General features: G+C 43.9%; 1 pseudogene; it reads right to left on the bottom strand.

Moving 5' to 3' along the window:
• Nucleotides 1-314: 314 nt before the first annotated feature.
• Nucleotides 315-17,260, bottom strand: part of LOC126198911 (myrosinase 1-like) — a 45,481-nt pseudogene continuing 28,535 nt past the window's right edge.

Below are 17,260 nucleotides of genomic sequence, written 5' to 3'. Positions count from 1 at the left end.
AATTATCGAAAAAATAATGTTTCTACAATTTCTTTATATTTATTTTAGTCTTTAATAGGACAAATGAACCTAAGGCTGAGTATGTATTTCGATTTTTATAAAAAATTCAAGAAATGTTTACAGAATAGGATTTGTTTTAGATATGTTCACGTTATCAGTATTCCGACTGGCTTGATGCTATCCTGTATTTTTCCTATTTTATGCTTCAAGCGAGGCCACGAGTGGAACACTATGCTGCTTCAGCTTGCTCTTGCTGCTCGATGTTGCTCTTGCTGAAGTGAAGAGAAATAAGAGATTATAGTGCAAACATCTGTTTTCAGAACTTTAATTGTATAGGCAGTGCATTAACATTAAGTAGTTGCAGACAATACATGTACTGCTTCGTGTACTGTAATGCATTTTGTATCTGGCAGTAAACGGGGCGTTGACATACTGATGTACCTCCTACAGGCTGTACTGGTCAGGTAGCTGCTTGCTGCTGAAGACTTCTGCCATGAAGCTGGCCGAGTCTTTGGGCGTCCTCGTCCTGTTTGTACTGTTGAAATCCACCTCGTACAGTCCAAACTTAACCCTGCACAGAAAACGTGAGAGGATTGTTTAATGAAATGTCATGATCCACTGACACTTATCCGCGAAGTGTAATGACACAGTGAGTACACTAAGACACAACAGTATCTATTAATATTGGCTGTGTTTTACAAGAAAATACAGTGCCTCCAAGCATTATTTCATGTCTACCAAAATGTGGTCCGCACTTCTGTATTCTGGGTACTCAAATACTAGGTGGGAGTGATTGCCCACGAGTGGTAACAATTCATTTTAATAACATCCTTTCTTTATGTTACTGGTGCCATGTCCTGCAGTTTCGCACAGTCGACACGGTTAGGACAGAACTGGCAAGGTGAATTTTAATAGGTGGCCAGATGCCCTTCCTGCCACCACCCCATACCCTCCCCCCACCCCCCACCCAAGATGGAATGAGTGTACCCCAGCTGTCTGCATCCAGTCTGCATGGAATAGTGCGAATGTGTTCAGATGTCTGCAAGTCGTGTAAATGAGGCGTAAAGTGAGGACCAGCCCTGTATTCACCTAGTGGAATGTGGAAAACCGCCTAAAAACCACATCCAGGCTGTCTGGCGCACCGACCGAAGTCGGTAGTCCACCAGGGGGGGGGGGGGTTCGATCCGGGCCTGGCGCACCTACCAGAGTCCAGGTGGCAACTTACTAGCGCTCTCGGCTAACATGGCGGGTCAATTCATTTTTAATAACATTTGGGTTCAAATTTCTTACTTTTCTGCAGCAGGTAGCTTATTAAAGTGTTTTGTACAAGCGTATACATTTTGGGTCTGAATCTCATTATATCGTGCAAAAAATATATTTCGATGTTCGTAAATGTAATATCTTGAATGCGTAGATGAGAGCTGAAGTGGATGATTTATCATGTGACAATGATACAATCACAGTAGGATAGTGTACTCATTAGAGAGATGAGGTTTAAAAAGGCATTGGACTAGCGGAACTGTCACACATACTCACTTGAGTCATGTGTAAAGTTGTCAGACGTGATTACGCCCGCACGACCGTAATTAACAGACTCTGAAAACGGAACGGTAATGGAGCTAGACACGTGGGACATCCCACCTGGGAAATCGTTAGGGAATTTAATATACCGAGATCCACAGTGTCGAGAGAGCGCCGAGAGTACAAAAGTTCAGGCATTACCTCTCGCCAAGGACTACGCAGTGGCCGACAGCCTTCACTTAACGACCTAGAGCAGCGGCGTTTACGTAGAATTGTCAGCGATAACAGGGAAGCAACACTGCTCGAAATACTAGCTGAAATCAATGTGGGACATACGACGAACGTATCCGCTAGGATAGAGCTGCGAAATTTGTCGTTACAGACGACCGACGCGAGCGCCTTTGCTGACAGCACGACATCGCCTGCAGCGCCTCTCCTGGGTTCGTGACCATATCAGTTGGACCCTAGACGACTGGAGAGCCGTAGCGTGGTCAGGTGAGTTCCGATTTCAGTTGGTAAGAGCTGATGGTAAGGTTAGAGTGTAGCGCAGACCGGTGAAGACATGGATACAAGTTGTCAGCAATGCACTGTTCAAGCTGGTATTGACTCAATAACAGTGTTGGTTGTGTTTATATGGAATGGACTGGGTTCTCTGGTCAAGGTAATCGATTTTTATTGACTGAAAAAGTTAATGCTCGGCTACTTGGAGACTATTTGCAGCCATTCATGGACTTCGTGTTCCCAAATAAGGATGGAATTCTTAGGGGTGTCAATGTGCCATGTCACCTGGGCGCACTTGCTCGCAGTTGTTTGAAGAACATTCTGGACAATTCGATTGAATGTTCTAGACACCCAAATCGTCTCACATCAATCGCATCGACCATTTATGGGACATAATCTAGAAGTCAATTCATGCAGAAAATCCTGCACTGGCAACAGTTTCGCAATTATGGACGAGTATAGAGGCAGCATCGCTCAACAATTCTGCAAGGAACCTCCAGCGACTGGCTGAGTTCATACCATGTCGAGTTGCTGCACTACACCAGGAAAAAGAAGGTCCGACGCGATATTAGAAGATATCCAATGACTTCTAATACCTCAGTGTAAACTCTCTTTTCTATTATTACTCTTCAAGTTTCTATGGTATTCTCACATGCACTTTCACCTTTTCATCTTCACTGTACGGCGATGGGGCTTCTATTTCAGAGGCAATTGGAGTGGCAGCACTTAATCATGAGTGAAACATAAAACAGTTCTTAATTATCAGGATGAGCGTGAACCTTCGTAGGTTCTAAGTTAGTTTGGGAGACAGATGGGGCGTGTGGGGAAGATGGAGGCCAACCATTGCTTAACCTCCCGTTACCAAGCTTTTTCATACATTTTACCTAGCGGGGTATTTGGACTACCCCAAAAGAGTATTGTGTTTTATTGTAGTATTTGTTCTCAGATTTAGTTATTTCCATTGAATGGGTTTATTTAGTATTGAAAACAGCTTTTCATACTATTAGAAGTATTTAATCAGATCACAGATACAAAAAACAAAAATTTTTTTATATCTTTCACTAAAATAATCTGGTTCAAATGACTCTGAGCACTATGGGACTTAACTGCTGAGGTCATCAGTCCCCTAGAACTTAGAACTACTTAAACCTAACTAACCTAAGGACATCGCACACATTCATGCCCGAGGCAGGATTCGAACCTGCGACCGTAGCGGTCGCGCGGTTCCAGACTGTAGCGCCTAGAACCGCTCGGCCACTCCGGCCGGCTAAAATAATCTATGTACCTCAAGAGTCACTGCAGTAAAATAACACAAGACTTTTTTAAACTTTTCAGTCAAATATACACTCCTGGAAATTGAAATAAGAACGTGAATTCATTGTCCCAGGAAGGGGAAACTTTATTGACACATTCCTGGGGTCAGATACATCACATGATCACACTGACAGAACCACAGGCACATAGCCACAGGTAACAGAGCATGCACAATGTCGGCACTAGTACAGTGTATATCCACCTTTCGCAGCAATGCAGGCTGCTATTCTCCCATGGAGACGATCGTAGAGATGCTGGATGTAGTCCTGTGGAACGGCTTGCCATGCCATTTCCACCTGGCGCCTCAGTTGGACCAGCGTTCGATCACCAGTGGTGTACGGCCAGTGTAGGAGATCGCTCCCCACACCATGATGCCGGGTGTTGGCCCTGTGTGCCTCGGTCGTATGCAGTCCTGATTGTGGCGCTCACCTGCACGGCGCCAAACACGCATACGACCATCATTGGCACCAAGGCAGAAGCGACTCTCATCGCTGAAGACGACACGTCTCCATTCGTCCCTCCATTCACGCCTGTCGCGACACCACTGGAGGCGGGCTGCACGATGTTGGGGCGTGAGCGGAAGACGGCCTAACGGTGAGCGGGACCGTAGCCCAGCTTCATGGAGACGGTTGCGAATGGTCCTCGCCGATACCCCAGGAGCAACAGTGTCCCTAATTTGCTGGGAAGTGGCGGTGCGGTCCCCTACGGCACTGCGTAGGATCCTACGGTCTTGGCGTGCATCCGTGCGTCGCTGCGGTCCGGTCCCAGGTCGACGGGCACGTGCACCTTCCGCCGACCACTGGCGACAACATCGATGAACTGTGGAGACCTCACGCCCCACGTGTTGAGCAATTCGGCGGTACGTCCACCCGGCCTCCCGCATGCCCACTATACGCCCTCGCTCAAAGTCCGTCAACTGCACACACGGTTCACGTCCACGCTGTAGCGGCATGCTACCAGTGTTAAAGACTGCGATGGAGCTCCGTATGCCACGGCAAACTGGCTGACACTGACGGCGGCGGTGCACAAATGCTGCGCAGCTAGCGCCATTCGACGGCCAACACCGCGGTTCCTGGTGTGTCCGCTGTGCCTTGCATGTGATCATTGCTTGTACAGCCCTCTCGCAGTGTCCGGAGCAAGTATGGTGGGTCTGACACACCGGTGTCAATGTGTTCTTTTTTCCATTTCCAGGAGTGTATTTCTGCACTGCATGCACTTCACAGTAACAGTATCTTATCTGTGTATATTACAAACAGATTTCTTGCACGTTACACATAAGAATCTCGTATTCCGATCTTCGTTTCTCTTGCAATCTTGGTATCGTGGCAATTGTAACTTGGAACACTGGGTCTGCATCAATGCTGTAGGAATTGCAATACCACAAGCTTTCAGTGCACCGGTGATATTTTTGGCTCTTTTTTCCATGTTGTCTCTGCTGACTCCAAATGCCAGTTCAGTCGTGAAGAGTTTACGTCGGATTCGGTTATTCTTCTGTCATTCAGGAAATCTTTGAGTGTACAGAATATATGCATTCAGCGCTGCAATATCTATCATTTCCATGAAGATTCTTAGTGGCCACCGCGTCGTTCCTCTAACACAACTGCATTCTCTTATCTGTCCCCATCATCTACAGAACTTTTGGTTTTTTATGTAGTGCAGTATGATTTTGTGTTTGTGTTTACTTTCTTCACCACTCACTTGTCTCTCATTATGCTGAGTAGAGAATAGTATTACTGCCTTTCCCGTGTTTGGAACATAGGAAACTAGGGTAAAGTCATTTGTGGACCCAAACTTTGAAGAGTGAACTTCTCTCTTTCTGTCTGGCAAGAATTCCTTCGGAATCTCTTTCTTATTGGAGCACAAGGTAGCAACCAATGTCGTGTTTTGTTTTAGTAGTTCAGCAGCCAAAGGAAAACTGGTGCAGAAATTATCAGTTGTTACACCATGACCGCTATTCAGAAATGGTTCCATCAGATCCAAAACAACTCTCTGTCCTTGATTCACTTCCCGGATATTGCCCACCATTCCTGTGTAAATTTGGATCCGTAATAAGTAAGATGTCTTCACATCAGCACAAACCCAAATTTTAATGGCATACTTGCCAGGTTTACTTTTCATATAAACCCTAGAAGGGCAGATTCCTCGGTACATTGCTAATCGTTCATCAATAGTCACGTATTCATAAGGATAGAAGTTTTTGCACAAGTTAGATTGAAATCTGTCGAACAGTACCCTGATGGCTTGTAGCTTGTTCTTGGTTTCTTCAATTCTCTGTGCTCTTGTGTCTCTGTTGACAAATCGCAAGAATTTCAGTATAGACAAAAACCGATTTCTGGAAGTGGCAGCAGAAAAGAATGGTTGCCGAAAGGCAACAATACCTCCCCACAGATCGGAAGCACGTGGGCGATTTCCATGAGTTCGACCAGCTCCTATTAGAATTGCTAATACAGCGTACTCTTCAGTTCCATTTATATCTCTCCATGATACCAGCGGTCGCGGTCGCGTGGTTCCAGGCTGAAGCGCCTAGAACCGCTCGGTCACAAGGGCGGCGACAAGCCACACTGATAAAGGAGTTTCATCGAGTCCTGTAAGAGCTACATGACAAGCTTATAGGAGGATTTGCACTCTATTGACTGGATTAATTATTGAATACTTATCGTCGACAGGTTTCAGTATACATACACAGCAAATGGATGGAATAACGTGAGCTCCATTTCTCTGCAGTTCGTTTCGTTAATTATGACATTGTGAACCCTTTCCTCCCTTGAACTGTAACGTATCTGTAACTTCTTGAAACAATGATACGTTGTGAGACTACAAGAAATAGGCGACATACATTAATCGTATATTTTATTGGAGGACAGAATGTCTTGGCCATAGCAGATAAGTTAGGCCAGTACTGAGCTGAATCAAGGGACGGGAGAGTAATGGTACTCCTTTCATAGAATTCCCTTTGTTAAGCACCTGCTCTACCTGTCTGCTAGCAAACACCGCCAGCATCACGAAAGAATATCGGTGGTGGGACATGCTTCCTTAAATGTCGACCAAGAACAGTAATAATGATTCCAGAGTAGCTACAACAATTCTGAGTAACATCTTTGAATCTATAATAAAAAGAAGATCCCAGCAAAATTGAACCACCTGTGTAAAACGAGAATTAACAATATTATTATGTCGATGTATCGAATTATTTATAGAAAATTTTTCAGTACTACTGACACCATTAATAAACATGTGATATGTCATCTGAATGGAAATGAAATTACCTGTAGGATGAACCTGTCAAACATTATGTTTTGAAAAAGAGGAATTTGTTATAAAGAAAACTATTCTGTTACTGTAGTGATCTGCCAAATCAGAATCCTCCACAGATACATAAGTAAGGTTAGCCATGGCCTGGTCTGTTTATACTATTGTCTATTACTGTCATGTTTATTTTATAAGATACGAGGGCTATCCATAAAGTAAATTACGTTTTGGAATTAAAAATATATAAAGTATTGGAAATTTTTTTAATTATATACGGATGAAAGCCACACTTAAATACTGCTTTTCTACATAGTTGCTATTTAAATTAAGGCACTTATTGTAGCGATGGACGAGCTTGGAAATTCCTTCGTCGTAAAATTCGGCCGCCTGCACCTTCAACCACGTGGGACAGAAAAGGTGTGATTTTTGTGGATTTCCTGGAAAGAGGCACTACAATAAACTCTCAAAGCTATTGCCAAACTCTGCACAACCTCAGAAGAGCAATACGAAACAGGCGCAGGGGAAAGTTGGGCTCAAAGATCTTGCTGATTCACGACAACGCCCGGGCCCACACGGCAAATGCCACTCGTGAAGTTCTCGAATCTTTTAAGTGGGGATTGTTTCCTCATCTGACGTACAGTCCCGACCTGGCACCGAGCGACTTCCACTTATTCCCAGCAATGAAGAAGTGGTTGGCTATGCAGCGTTTTGATGACGACGCACGGCTTCAAGAAGAGGTAACCACGTGGTTGAAGGCGCAGGCGGCCGAATTTTACGACGAAGGAATTTCCAAGCTCGTACATCGCTACGATAAGTGCCTTAATTTAAATGGCAACTATGTAGGAAAGTAGTATTTAAGTGTGGCTTTCATCTGTATATAATAAAAAAAATTTCCATTACTTTATTTATTTTTAATTCCAAAACGTAATGTACTTTGCGGATAGCCCTCGTATTTGTGGAATAAGTCTAATAGACGATATTTAAAGAACGCAGTACACATACCTCCGTTTGTGTTAACATTCTACATCAACATCTACATAGATACAATGCAGGCCAACGTACGGGGCGGGCGGAAGGTCGTTCTACGATTAGTCATTTCCATCCCTGTTCCTCTCGCAAAAAGAGCGAGGGAAAACTACTAGCTATATGTCTTGGTATCAGCCCTCATTTCTCCTGTTTTGCTGTCATGGTCCTTACGCGCAATGTATGTGACGACAGTACAATCGTTTGGCAGTCAGCTTCAGACGCTGGTTCTCTAAATTTTCTCAGTCGTGTTTCTCGAAAAGAGCGTCGCCTTCCCTCCAGGGATTCCCATTTGACTTTTCGAAGCAACTCCGTAACACTTACATGTTGTCTGAATCTACCGGTCACAAATGTGGCAGCCTGCCTCTGAATTCCTTCGATGTCTTTCATCAATCTGACCTGGTACGGATCCCAAACACTCGAGTAAGACTCAAGAATACGTCGAAACAGCCTCCTATATGCGGTCTCCTTTACAGGTGCACCAATCTTTCCTATAATTCTCCCAATAAGGCAAAGTCGACTAGTCGCCCTCCCTACCACAGTTCTCACAAGCTCGTTCGATTTCATATCGCCTCGGATCATTACACCCAGATGATTAAACGACTTCTCTGCGCGATATAGGACACTATCAACACTGTATCCGAACATTACAGTTTTGGCCCTCCTACTTATCCACATTAGCTTACATTTTCCACTTTTAGAGCTAACTGCCTTTCATAAAACCAACTGGAAATCGTGTAAGTCATATATTCCACAGCCACACAACTTCCACACGTAACGGCACCATCATCAAGCAACCGCAGGTTGTTGCCCACCCTGTCCGCCAAATCATTTATCTTTGCGGAGAAGAGCTACAGTCCTATCTTACTTCCCTGGGGCACTCCTGTCGATACCCTTGTTTCTAATGAACACTCACCGTCGATGACAACATAATGGTTTCTATTACTTAAGAAGTATTCCCCCCCCCCCCCCCCCCCCCCATGAACCATGGACCTTGCCGTTGGTGGGGAGGCTTGCGTGTCTCAACGATACAGATGGCCGTACCGTAGGTGCAACCACAACGGAGGGGTATCTGTTGAGAGGCCAGACAAACGTGTGGTTCCTGAAGAGGGGCAGCAGCCTTTTCAGTAGTTGCAGGGGCAACAGTCTGGATGATTGACTGATCTGGCCTTGTAACATTAACCAAAACGGCCTTGCTGTGCTGGTACTGCGAACGGCTGAAAGCAAGGGGAAACTACAGCCGTAATTTTTCCCGAGGACATGCAGCTTTACTGTATGATTAAAGGATGATGGCGTCCTCTTGGGTAAAATATTCCGGAGGTAAAATAGTCCCCCATTCGGATCTCCGTGCAGGGACTACTAGAGAAGGACGTCGTTATCAGGAGAAAGAAAACTGGCATTCTACGGATCGGAGCATGGAATGTCAGATCCCTTAATCGGGCAGGTAGGTTAGAAAATTTAAAAAGGGAAATGGATAGGTTAAAGTTAGATATAGTGGGAATTAGTGAAGTTCGGTGGCAGGAGGAACAAGACTTTTGGTCAGGTGATTACAGGGTTATAAATACAAAATCAAATAGGGGTAATGCAGGAGTAGGTTTAATAATGAATAAAAAAAATAGGAGTGCGGGTTAGCTACTACAAACAGCATAGTGAACGCATTATTGTGGCCAAGATAGACACAAAGCCCACGCCTACTACAGTAGTACAAGTTTATATGCCAACTAGCTCTGCAGATGATGAAGAAATTGATGAAATGTATGACGAGATAAAAGAAATTATTCAGGTAGTGAAGGGAGACGAAAATTTAATAGTCATGGGTGACTGGAATTCGTCAGTAGGAAAAGGGAGAGAAGGAAACATAGTAGGTGAATATAGATTGGGGGGAAGAAATGAAAGAGGAAGCCGCCTTGTAGAATTTTGCACAGAGCATAACTTAATCATAGCTAACACTTGGTTCATGAATCATAAGAGAAGGTTGTATACCTGGAAGAATCCTGGAGATACTAAAAGGTATCAGATAGATTATATAATGGTAAGACAGAGATTTAGGAACCAGGTTTTAAATTGTAAGACATTTCCAGGGGCAGATGTGGATTCTGACCACAATCTATTGGTTATGAACTGCAGATTGAAACTGAAGAAACTGCGAAAAGGTTGGAATTTCAGGAGATGGGACCTGGATAAACTGAAAGAACCAGAGCTTGTAGAGAGTTTCAGGGAGAGCATAAGGGAACAATTGACAGGAATGGGGGAAAGAAATACAGTAGAAGAAGAATCGGTAGCTCTGAGGGATGAAGTAGTGAAGGCAGCAGAGGATCAAGTAGGTAAAAAGACGAGGGCTAATAGAAATCCTTGGTAACAGAAGAAATATTGAATTTAATTGATGAAAGGAGAAAATATAAAAATGCAGTAAATGAAGCAGGCAAAAGGAATACAAACGTCTCAAAAATGAGATCGACAGGAAGTGCAAAATGGCTAAGCAGGGATGGCTAGAGGACAAATGTAAGGATGTAGAGGCTTGTCTCACTAGGGGTACGATAGATACTGCCTACAGGAAAATTAAAGAGACCTTTGGAGAGAAGAGAACCACTTGTATGAATATCAAGAGCTCAGATGGCAACCCAGTTCTAAGCAAAGAAGGGAAGGCAGAAAGGTGGAAGGAGTATATAGAGAGTTTATACAAGGGCGATGTACTTGAGGACAATATTATGGAAATGGAAGAGAATGTTGATGAAGATGAAATGGGAGATAAGATACTGCGTAAAGAGTTTGACAGAGCACTGAAAGACCTGAGTCGAAACAAGGCCCCGGGAGTAGACAACATTCCATTAGAACTACTGATGGCCTTGGGAGAGCCAGTCATGACAAAACTCTACCATCTGGTGAACAAGATGTATGAGACAGGCGAAATACCCACAGACTTCAAGAAGAATATAATAATTCCAATCCCAAAGAAAGGAGGTGTTGACAGATGTGAAAATTACCGAACTATCAGTTTAATAAGCCACAGCTGCAAAATACTAACTCGAATTCTTTACAGACGAATGGAAAAACTGGTAGAAGCGGACCTCGGGGAAGATCAGTTTGGATTCCGTAGAAATGTTGGAACACGTGAGGCAATACTAACCTTACGACTTATCTTAGAAGAAAGATTAAGAAAAGGCAAACCTACGTTTCTAGCATTTGTAGACTTAGAGAAAGCTTTTGACAATGTTGACTGGAATACTCTCTTTCAAATTCTGAAGGTGGCAGGGGTAAAATACAAGGAGCGAAGGGCTATTTACAATTTGTACAGAAACCAGATGGCAGTTATAAGAGTCGAGGGGCATGAAAGGGAAGCAGTGGTTGGGAAAGGAGTGAGACAGGGTTGTAGCCTCTCCCCGATGTTATTCAATCTGTATATTGAGCAAGCAGTAAAGGAAACAAAAGAAAAATTCGGCGTAGGTATTAAAGTCCATGGAGAAGAAATAAAAACGTTGAGGTTCGCCGATGACATTGTAATTATGTCAGAGACAGCAAAGGACTTGGAAGAGCAGTTGAACGGAATGGACAGTGTCTTGAAAGGAGGATATAAGATGAACATCAACAAAAGCAAAACGAGGATAATGGAATGTAGTCAAATTAAATCGGGTGATGCTGAGGGGATTAGATTAGGAAATGAGACACTTAAAGTAGTAAAGGAGTTTTGCTATTTAGGGAGTAAAATAACTGATGATGGTCGAAGTAGAGAGGATATAAAATGTAGACTGGCAATGGCAAGGAAATCGTTTCTGAAGAAGAGAAATTTGTTAACATCGAGTATAGATTTAAGTGTCAGGAAGTCGTTTCTGACAGTAGTTGTATGGAGTGTAGCCATGTATGGAAGTGAAACATGGACGATAAACAGTTTGGACAAGAAGAGAATAGAAGCTTTCGAAATGTGGTGCTACAGAAGAATGCTGAAGATAAGGTGGGTAGATCACGTGACGAATGAGGAGGTATTGGATAGGATTGGGGAGAAGAGAAGTTTGTGGCACAACTTGACTAGAAGAAGGGATCGGTTGGTAGGACATGTTTTGAGGCATCAAGGGATCACAAATTTAGCATTGGAGGGCAGCGTGGAGGGTAAAAATCGGAGAGGGAGACCAAGAGATGAATACACTAAGCAGATTCAGAAGGCTGTAGGTTGCAGTAGGTACTGGGAGATGAAGAAGCTTGCACAGGATAGTGTAGCATGGAGAGCTGCATCAAACGAGTCTCAGGACTGAAGACCACAACAACAACAAGAAGTATTCGAGCCACTCACGTATCTGCGAACTTATACCATATGTTCCTAACATTGTTAACAGCTTGCAATGGTGCACCGTGTCAAATGCTTCCGGAACTCTAGAAATATGGAACCTGCCTGCTGCCCTCCACCCATAGTTCTCAGTATATCATGTGAGAAAAGGGCAAGCTGGGTTTCGCACGAGCGATGCTTTCTGAAACCATGAAAATTCGTGGAGATAAACTTCTCAGTCTCAAGAAAGTTTATTTTGTTCGAAATGAGAATACGTTCAAGGATTCTGCTGCAAACCAAAGTTAGGGGTATCGGTCTGTAATTTTGAAAATATATAACGAAAGAGAATTAATATTCAATCACTAATGTTTGCAGATGGATATTATACGACTGTTGCCCAGAAAGTACTGCACAGCATTTTTTTCCAGAGCTGAAACCAATGCTACGAATGCTAAACGTTGTGTATGTATTATTTGAAGTCTCCTGAGTGAGCACACCAAGTTTCCGTCACAGGGTAGTTGCAGCACAGTTTCAAAATGGCGTCTTTTACCTTACAAGCAACGTGCCGTCGTTGAATTTCTCACTGCAGGGAAATAAACTGTGGGGAATATTCAAAACCACTTATGGAATGTCTATGGAGGATCTGCTGTCGACACAAATACAGTTAGTCACTGGGCACGGAGTGTGAGGTCATCAGAAGGCGGTGAGAACGTCCACGGTTGTCACACCTGACATGTTGCAGCGAGCTGATGTCATTCGCGAGGACAGCCGCTTTGCGATTCGACAGTTGGGGCTGCATCTGTCAATCAGCAAAGAAAGTGTGGATGCACTTATCCGCGTATTTCAACACATTGACAAAACTCAAGGCGGGCTTCGGTCGACTTCGGAGATACAGCAATCCAGCGGACGTTTTGCTGCAACACACAAGTCTGAGGTGTGCTGAACACATGGCAAAACGGAGTTGGACAATGTTGGCCCATCCACCCTTCAGCCTTGACCTAGCCCTCTCGGACTGGGCCATTAAAACATGCCATTAAAACATCCCATTCGTGGAAGACATTTTGAGGACGATGAGGAGTTGATTTACAGAGTGAAGCACTGGCTCCGCCAACAGGACAAGGATGGGTACTGACAGTGCATACACTCCCTTGTTTCGCGCTGCATGAAGGTCCTAGAACGGGATGGAGATTACGTGGAAAAATAGGGTGTGTAGATAAAACATCATTCTTCCGTTTGTGTAGTCCTCATTATGTTCAATAAAGAATTGCTGAAGAAAAAAAAAATCGGTGTATTACTTTCTGGGCAACCCTGGTACGTAGTTGCTGTGATTAGAAAAATCTGTATACAAGTTTATTTGGAATGGTGCTCATGCGTGTTGTAATCCCTTTGACTAGATAGGATGGTCATGTGACGTACTTGAGGAAAGCAATGCAGAGCGGGTTCCAGTGTCTTTTGTCACGCTCTCATGTAGGGGGAAGAGGTGTGCGGCCATTGAGCCGATTGTGTTAGCTATTACAATGCATCAGCTTGTCATTTACTTCATCACTGTATCTGTAGTATGGACAAATTGCACTGAAGAGTATTTTGCTCATGAGGTACTCAATAGTCTTTAGAGAACTGATTAGAAGTGGAAGATTAGCTTTGATAAACGAATCAATGCTCTGGACAATGTCACTGGCATAACTTATTAAAATATCAGCTTAATTATTTGGAATATTATTAGCCATTTGTGAAGTCACCATTGCTAATAGATTGCTCTGGTCTTAAATAAAATTGAAAATGATTGTAATTCTTTTCTCAGGGGACAGCTCTGTCCTTTTTGATTACTTCTAATCCACTTCAACTAATATTTCATATTATCTGTGAATTCATATTTATCCATTGACTGTTCATTAAGGTGGATTATCACTATCTGAAGAATTTATTATAGGCATAACGCAACAGCGCACAAGTAAACGATATTAGTGGAACCGCTCAAATTTTTAACTGGTTATTTAGTTGCCCTTGGTAGTTAGGCAGCCACATGTGGGCTTCTAGTGAAGGTCGATTTCGCTTCTTTTCATGTTGCTATAGAGGGTGATTTTTTCCACCGTGTACAAACTCTGAGGATTGATCGATGATATGATGCGGAACAAAAAGGTAGAATGAACTTGTGTCCGCAAATACATGGTTTCCAACAAGACACCATTTATTGAGTCATACATTGTTACAGAGACTGATGTCGAATGCGCGCTGTATCATGCAGCCACAGTTACAGTATGTGTTAAAAATGGTTTCCATGTGACTTAACGCATGAGTGTACGCTCCGTAGCCTGTTCTCTATCACACGTTCAGGTCGGCCGCGCTACATCCGAACAGTGTTAATGGCAGCATGAATACGCCACTCCAGTGTCTCCATATCTGGAATGGGCTCAGCATAAACGATACTTTTGAGACGGCCCCATAACTAGAAATCGCGCGGTTTGAGATCTGATGAACGAGCAGATCGTGCGACTGGACCCCCTCGGCCGATCCATCGACCAGGGAAGACACGATTAAAATGCATCCGAACGTTAAAGGCGAAATGGGCTGGAGCACCATCACGTAGCAGACACATAGCCCTTACAATCGTCAATGGAATTTCTTCCAGCAAGAGAGGCAAAGTCACCAGCAAGAATTTCCGGCCTGTTAGGCGGCGTGGAAGGAACACTGGTCCCAAAATACGGTCGACAATTATCCCGGCCCACACATTCTGGCTGCACCGATGCTGATGTTTCCCTGTCACCATGCCATGGGGGTTCTGCATACAATCTCGCAGATGACTGTTATGAAAGCTGAAGAGCCTCTTCTCTGAAAGCTACTCTCATCTGTGTGTAGGATGGATGACACAAAATCCCGGAATCGTTGTCTGGTGAAGGAACCAGTGACAAAACTGCTACCGATGTGGAAAGTCTGTCGCTAGCAAGCCCTGCACACGCTGTAAGTGATAAGGGTAGTAACAATTGTTATGGAGAAAGTTCCACACGGTCGTCTGGTTTATCCAATACTGGCGGGCCAACTGTCTGGCACTGACACGGCGGTTGCCTTCCAGTGTTTATCACATTTTCCTCCAGGTATGCTGTCCGAACTTTTCGGGTACGTGCTTCATGATTTCCTGCTTCCTGAAACGACTGTCTCAGACAAACGGCGAAACACTATTGCAAACGTTGAATGCTGTGACGTCGGCGGGGATAGGTCTCTTGGTACAATCATGCTGCCCGCCACGCGTTGCCATTTGCTTTTCCGTAGGTGAACACCATGTTGCAAGCTCTCGATGTGAATACGGAACCATTGTGTACAACGCTGTATCACATCCACTACAAAGTGAGTCAGCAACAGAAGTTACCAATTACTATGGCCGGAGAGGGTGCTATGGCACGACGTATGAGGTATGAGGAACAGTACCGCCCTTTAAGAGGAAACAAAGCATACTGTAACTGTGGTTGCATGGTACAGTGCGTATTAGACCGCAGTCTCCGTAAAAGTATGACTGAATAAATGGTCTCTAGCTTGGAAACCATACATTTCCGGGCACACTCTCATTAGACCTTTTTGTTCCGTATCTTCTCATCGATCAATCCCTAGAGTTTGTCAACGGTGGAAGAAATCACCCTGTACACTAAATGGTACACTAAAACTGGCTAGATTTTGTCGGAGACTACAGAACAGTTGTTCAAAATGTGCAACTGTCTCTGTACTGCTGTAGTCAATAACCGTGCATCTATTATAATAGCAACTAATCAAGGAGGCGTAACTAGGAGGAGGAGGAGATTAGTGTTTAACGTCCCGTCGACAACGAGGTCATTAGAGACGGAGCGCAAGCTCGGGTGGGGGAAGGATGGGGAAGGAAATCGGCCGTGCCCTTTTAAAGGAACCATCCCGGCATTTTCCTGAAACGATTTGGGGAAATCACGGAAAACCTAAATCAGGATGGCCGGAGACGGGATTGAACCGTCGTCCTCCCGAGACGTAACTAAATACATTCTATGTGGAGTTCAGTGAACAATTTTATCGCTTGGAAAAAGTTAAACTTACTGGTTATGAAAGAAGGATACTGACATGGATTGGTGGCTCTAATAAGATAACAGTAGTCACGAAAGTACCTGCTGAATTTAATAGGAAACTGACATGATACTTCTTCGTAATCTAAAGCATTTACAAGTCTTATCCTGAGTACATAACCCGTCTTCTGCATTAAGAGGCAGCTTTGTGGTTCAATACAGCACCTAATAAAGAGGTAATCCGTTTTTTAAGCTGCATTATTTTTAAGTGAACAATAGCAACAGTACAAAATATACGCACCTAGCTCACTGCATTAGGCTATCAAAACTGATACGAGATACTAGGAGAAATAAGCGCTGCTAATGGATCAGCGAACCCATGTCTCGTACCGTTGATAGTAAAATGAATGCAAAGAGCTTCCTGACACGACTGATGTAAACTGCCTTCGTAAAAAGATGTCTTCTGCTGTCAAACTTAATGTAGAATGTAGGAGTACAGTACTGAAACTCACAGTCTCCATTGGTACTAAAACCTAAACGATGGCAATACTAGGAAATAAGAAACCGATATTTTGAAAGTAATGTTATTCAATGGGTATATACTGTTCCCTTTGTCATTGTGAGAACTGTAGGTAGATAGCGTACCCATGCAAATAAAGAAAGGAAGCAGACAAGCATTAAATGTTCGGTTCATGCCGAGATCATTAAAAACTGAGAACAGGCTCCATCTGGGGAAGGGTGAGAAGAAAGTTGGATGTGGGCTTTTCAAAGATAAGTTCTGGAAGCTACTAGAAGCTACATCTTGATAGCTGGACGAAGATTTGAAATGCCCTTCTCAAGAACGTGAAACAAATGTCGTAACAACTGCACGATTACGTTCATTAAAAGGCCTATGGAAAATTGTAAACTGAAAGAAGAATAATTATGTGGCGAACACGACAAGAGAAGTGTAGTCTGTTTGGAAATGCAGGGAGGTGAACATGGTACTAAAGGAGATGTCCAGGATCGGATTACATACTACAACAACGTTGTGACCACTGCCCAACGCGAGTATAAAAGCTGATCAGAGACGAGTGGGGACTCGCTCTAGTGACGATAGAGGTCGCAGTTGGTGAAATTTACTGAGACAAGCGCCTTTCACGAAGGGCGTGTTGTTACGACCGGCCACCTGAGAACAAGCAACTGGTCGCCTGTTCGCGTGTTACTGAAGTGAGAGTCTATGGAGAGTGGTCGAAGGACAGCGGAATTAGGGGAATGTGGCAAGGTATTGGACGGTCATACCTCATCACAGAACTCGCCGGTGTGAAGAATACTCCCTCTGTAGAGACGGGAAGGTGGCGGTGTATGATAAATCTGGCGTCGAGTACAGTCGCTG

Source organism: Schistocerca nitens, chromosome 8 (genome assembly GCF_023898315.1).
Source record: "Schistocerca nitens isolate TAMUIC-IGC-003100 chromosome 8, iqSchNite1.1, whole genome shotgun sequence".
Lineage (NCBI taxonomy): Eukaryota > Metazoa > Arthropoda > Insecta > Orthoptera > Acrididae > Schistocerca > Schistocerca nitens.
This window is presented reverse-complemented; position numbering and strand designations above follow the sequence as displayed.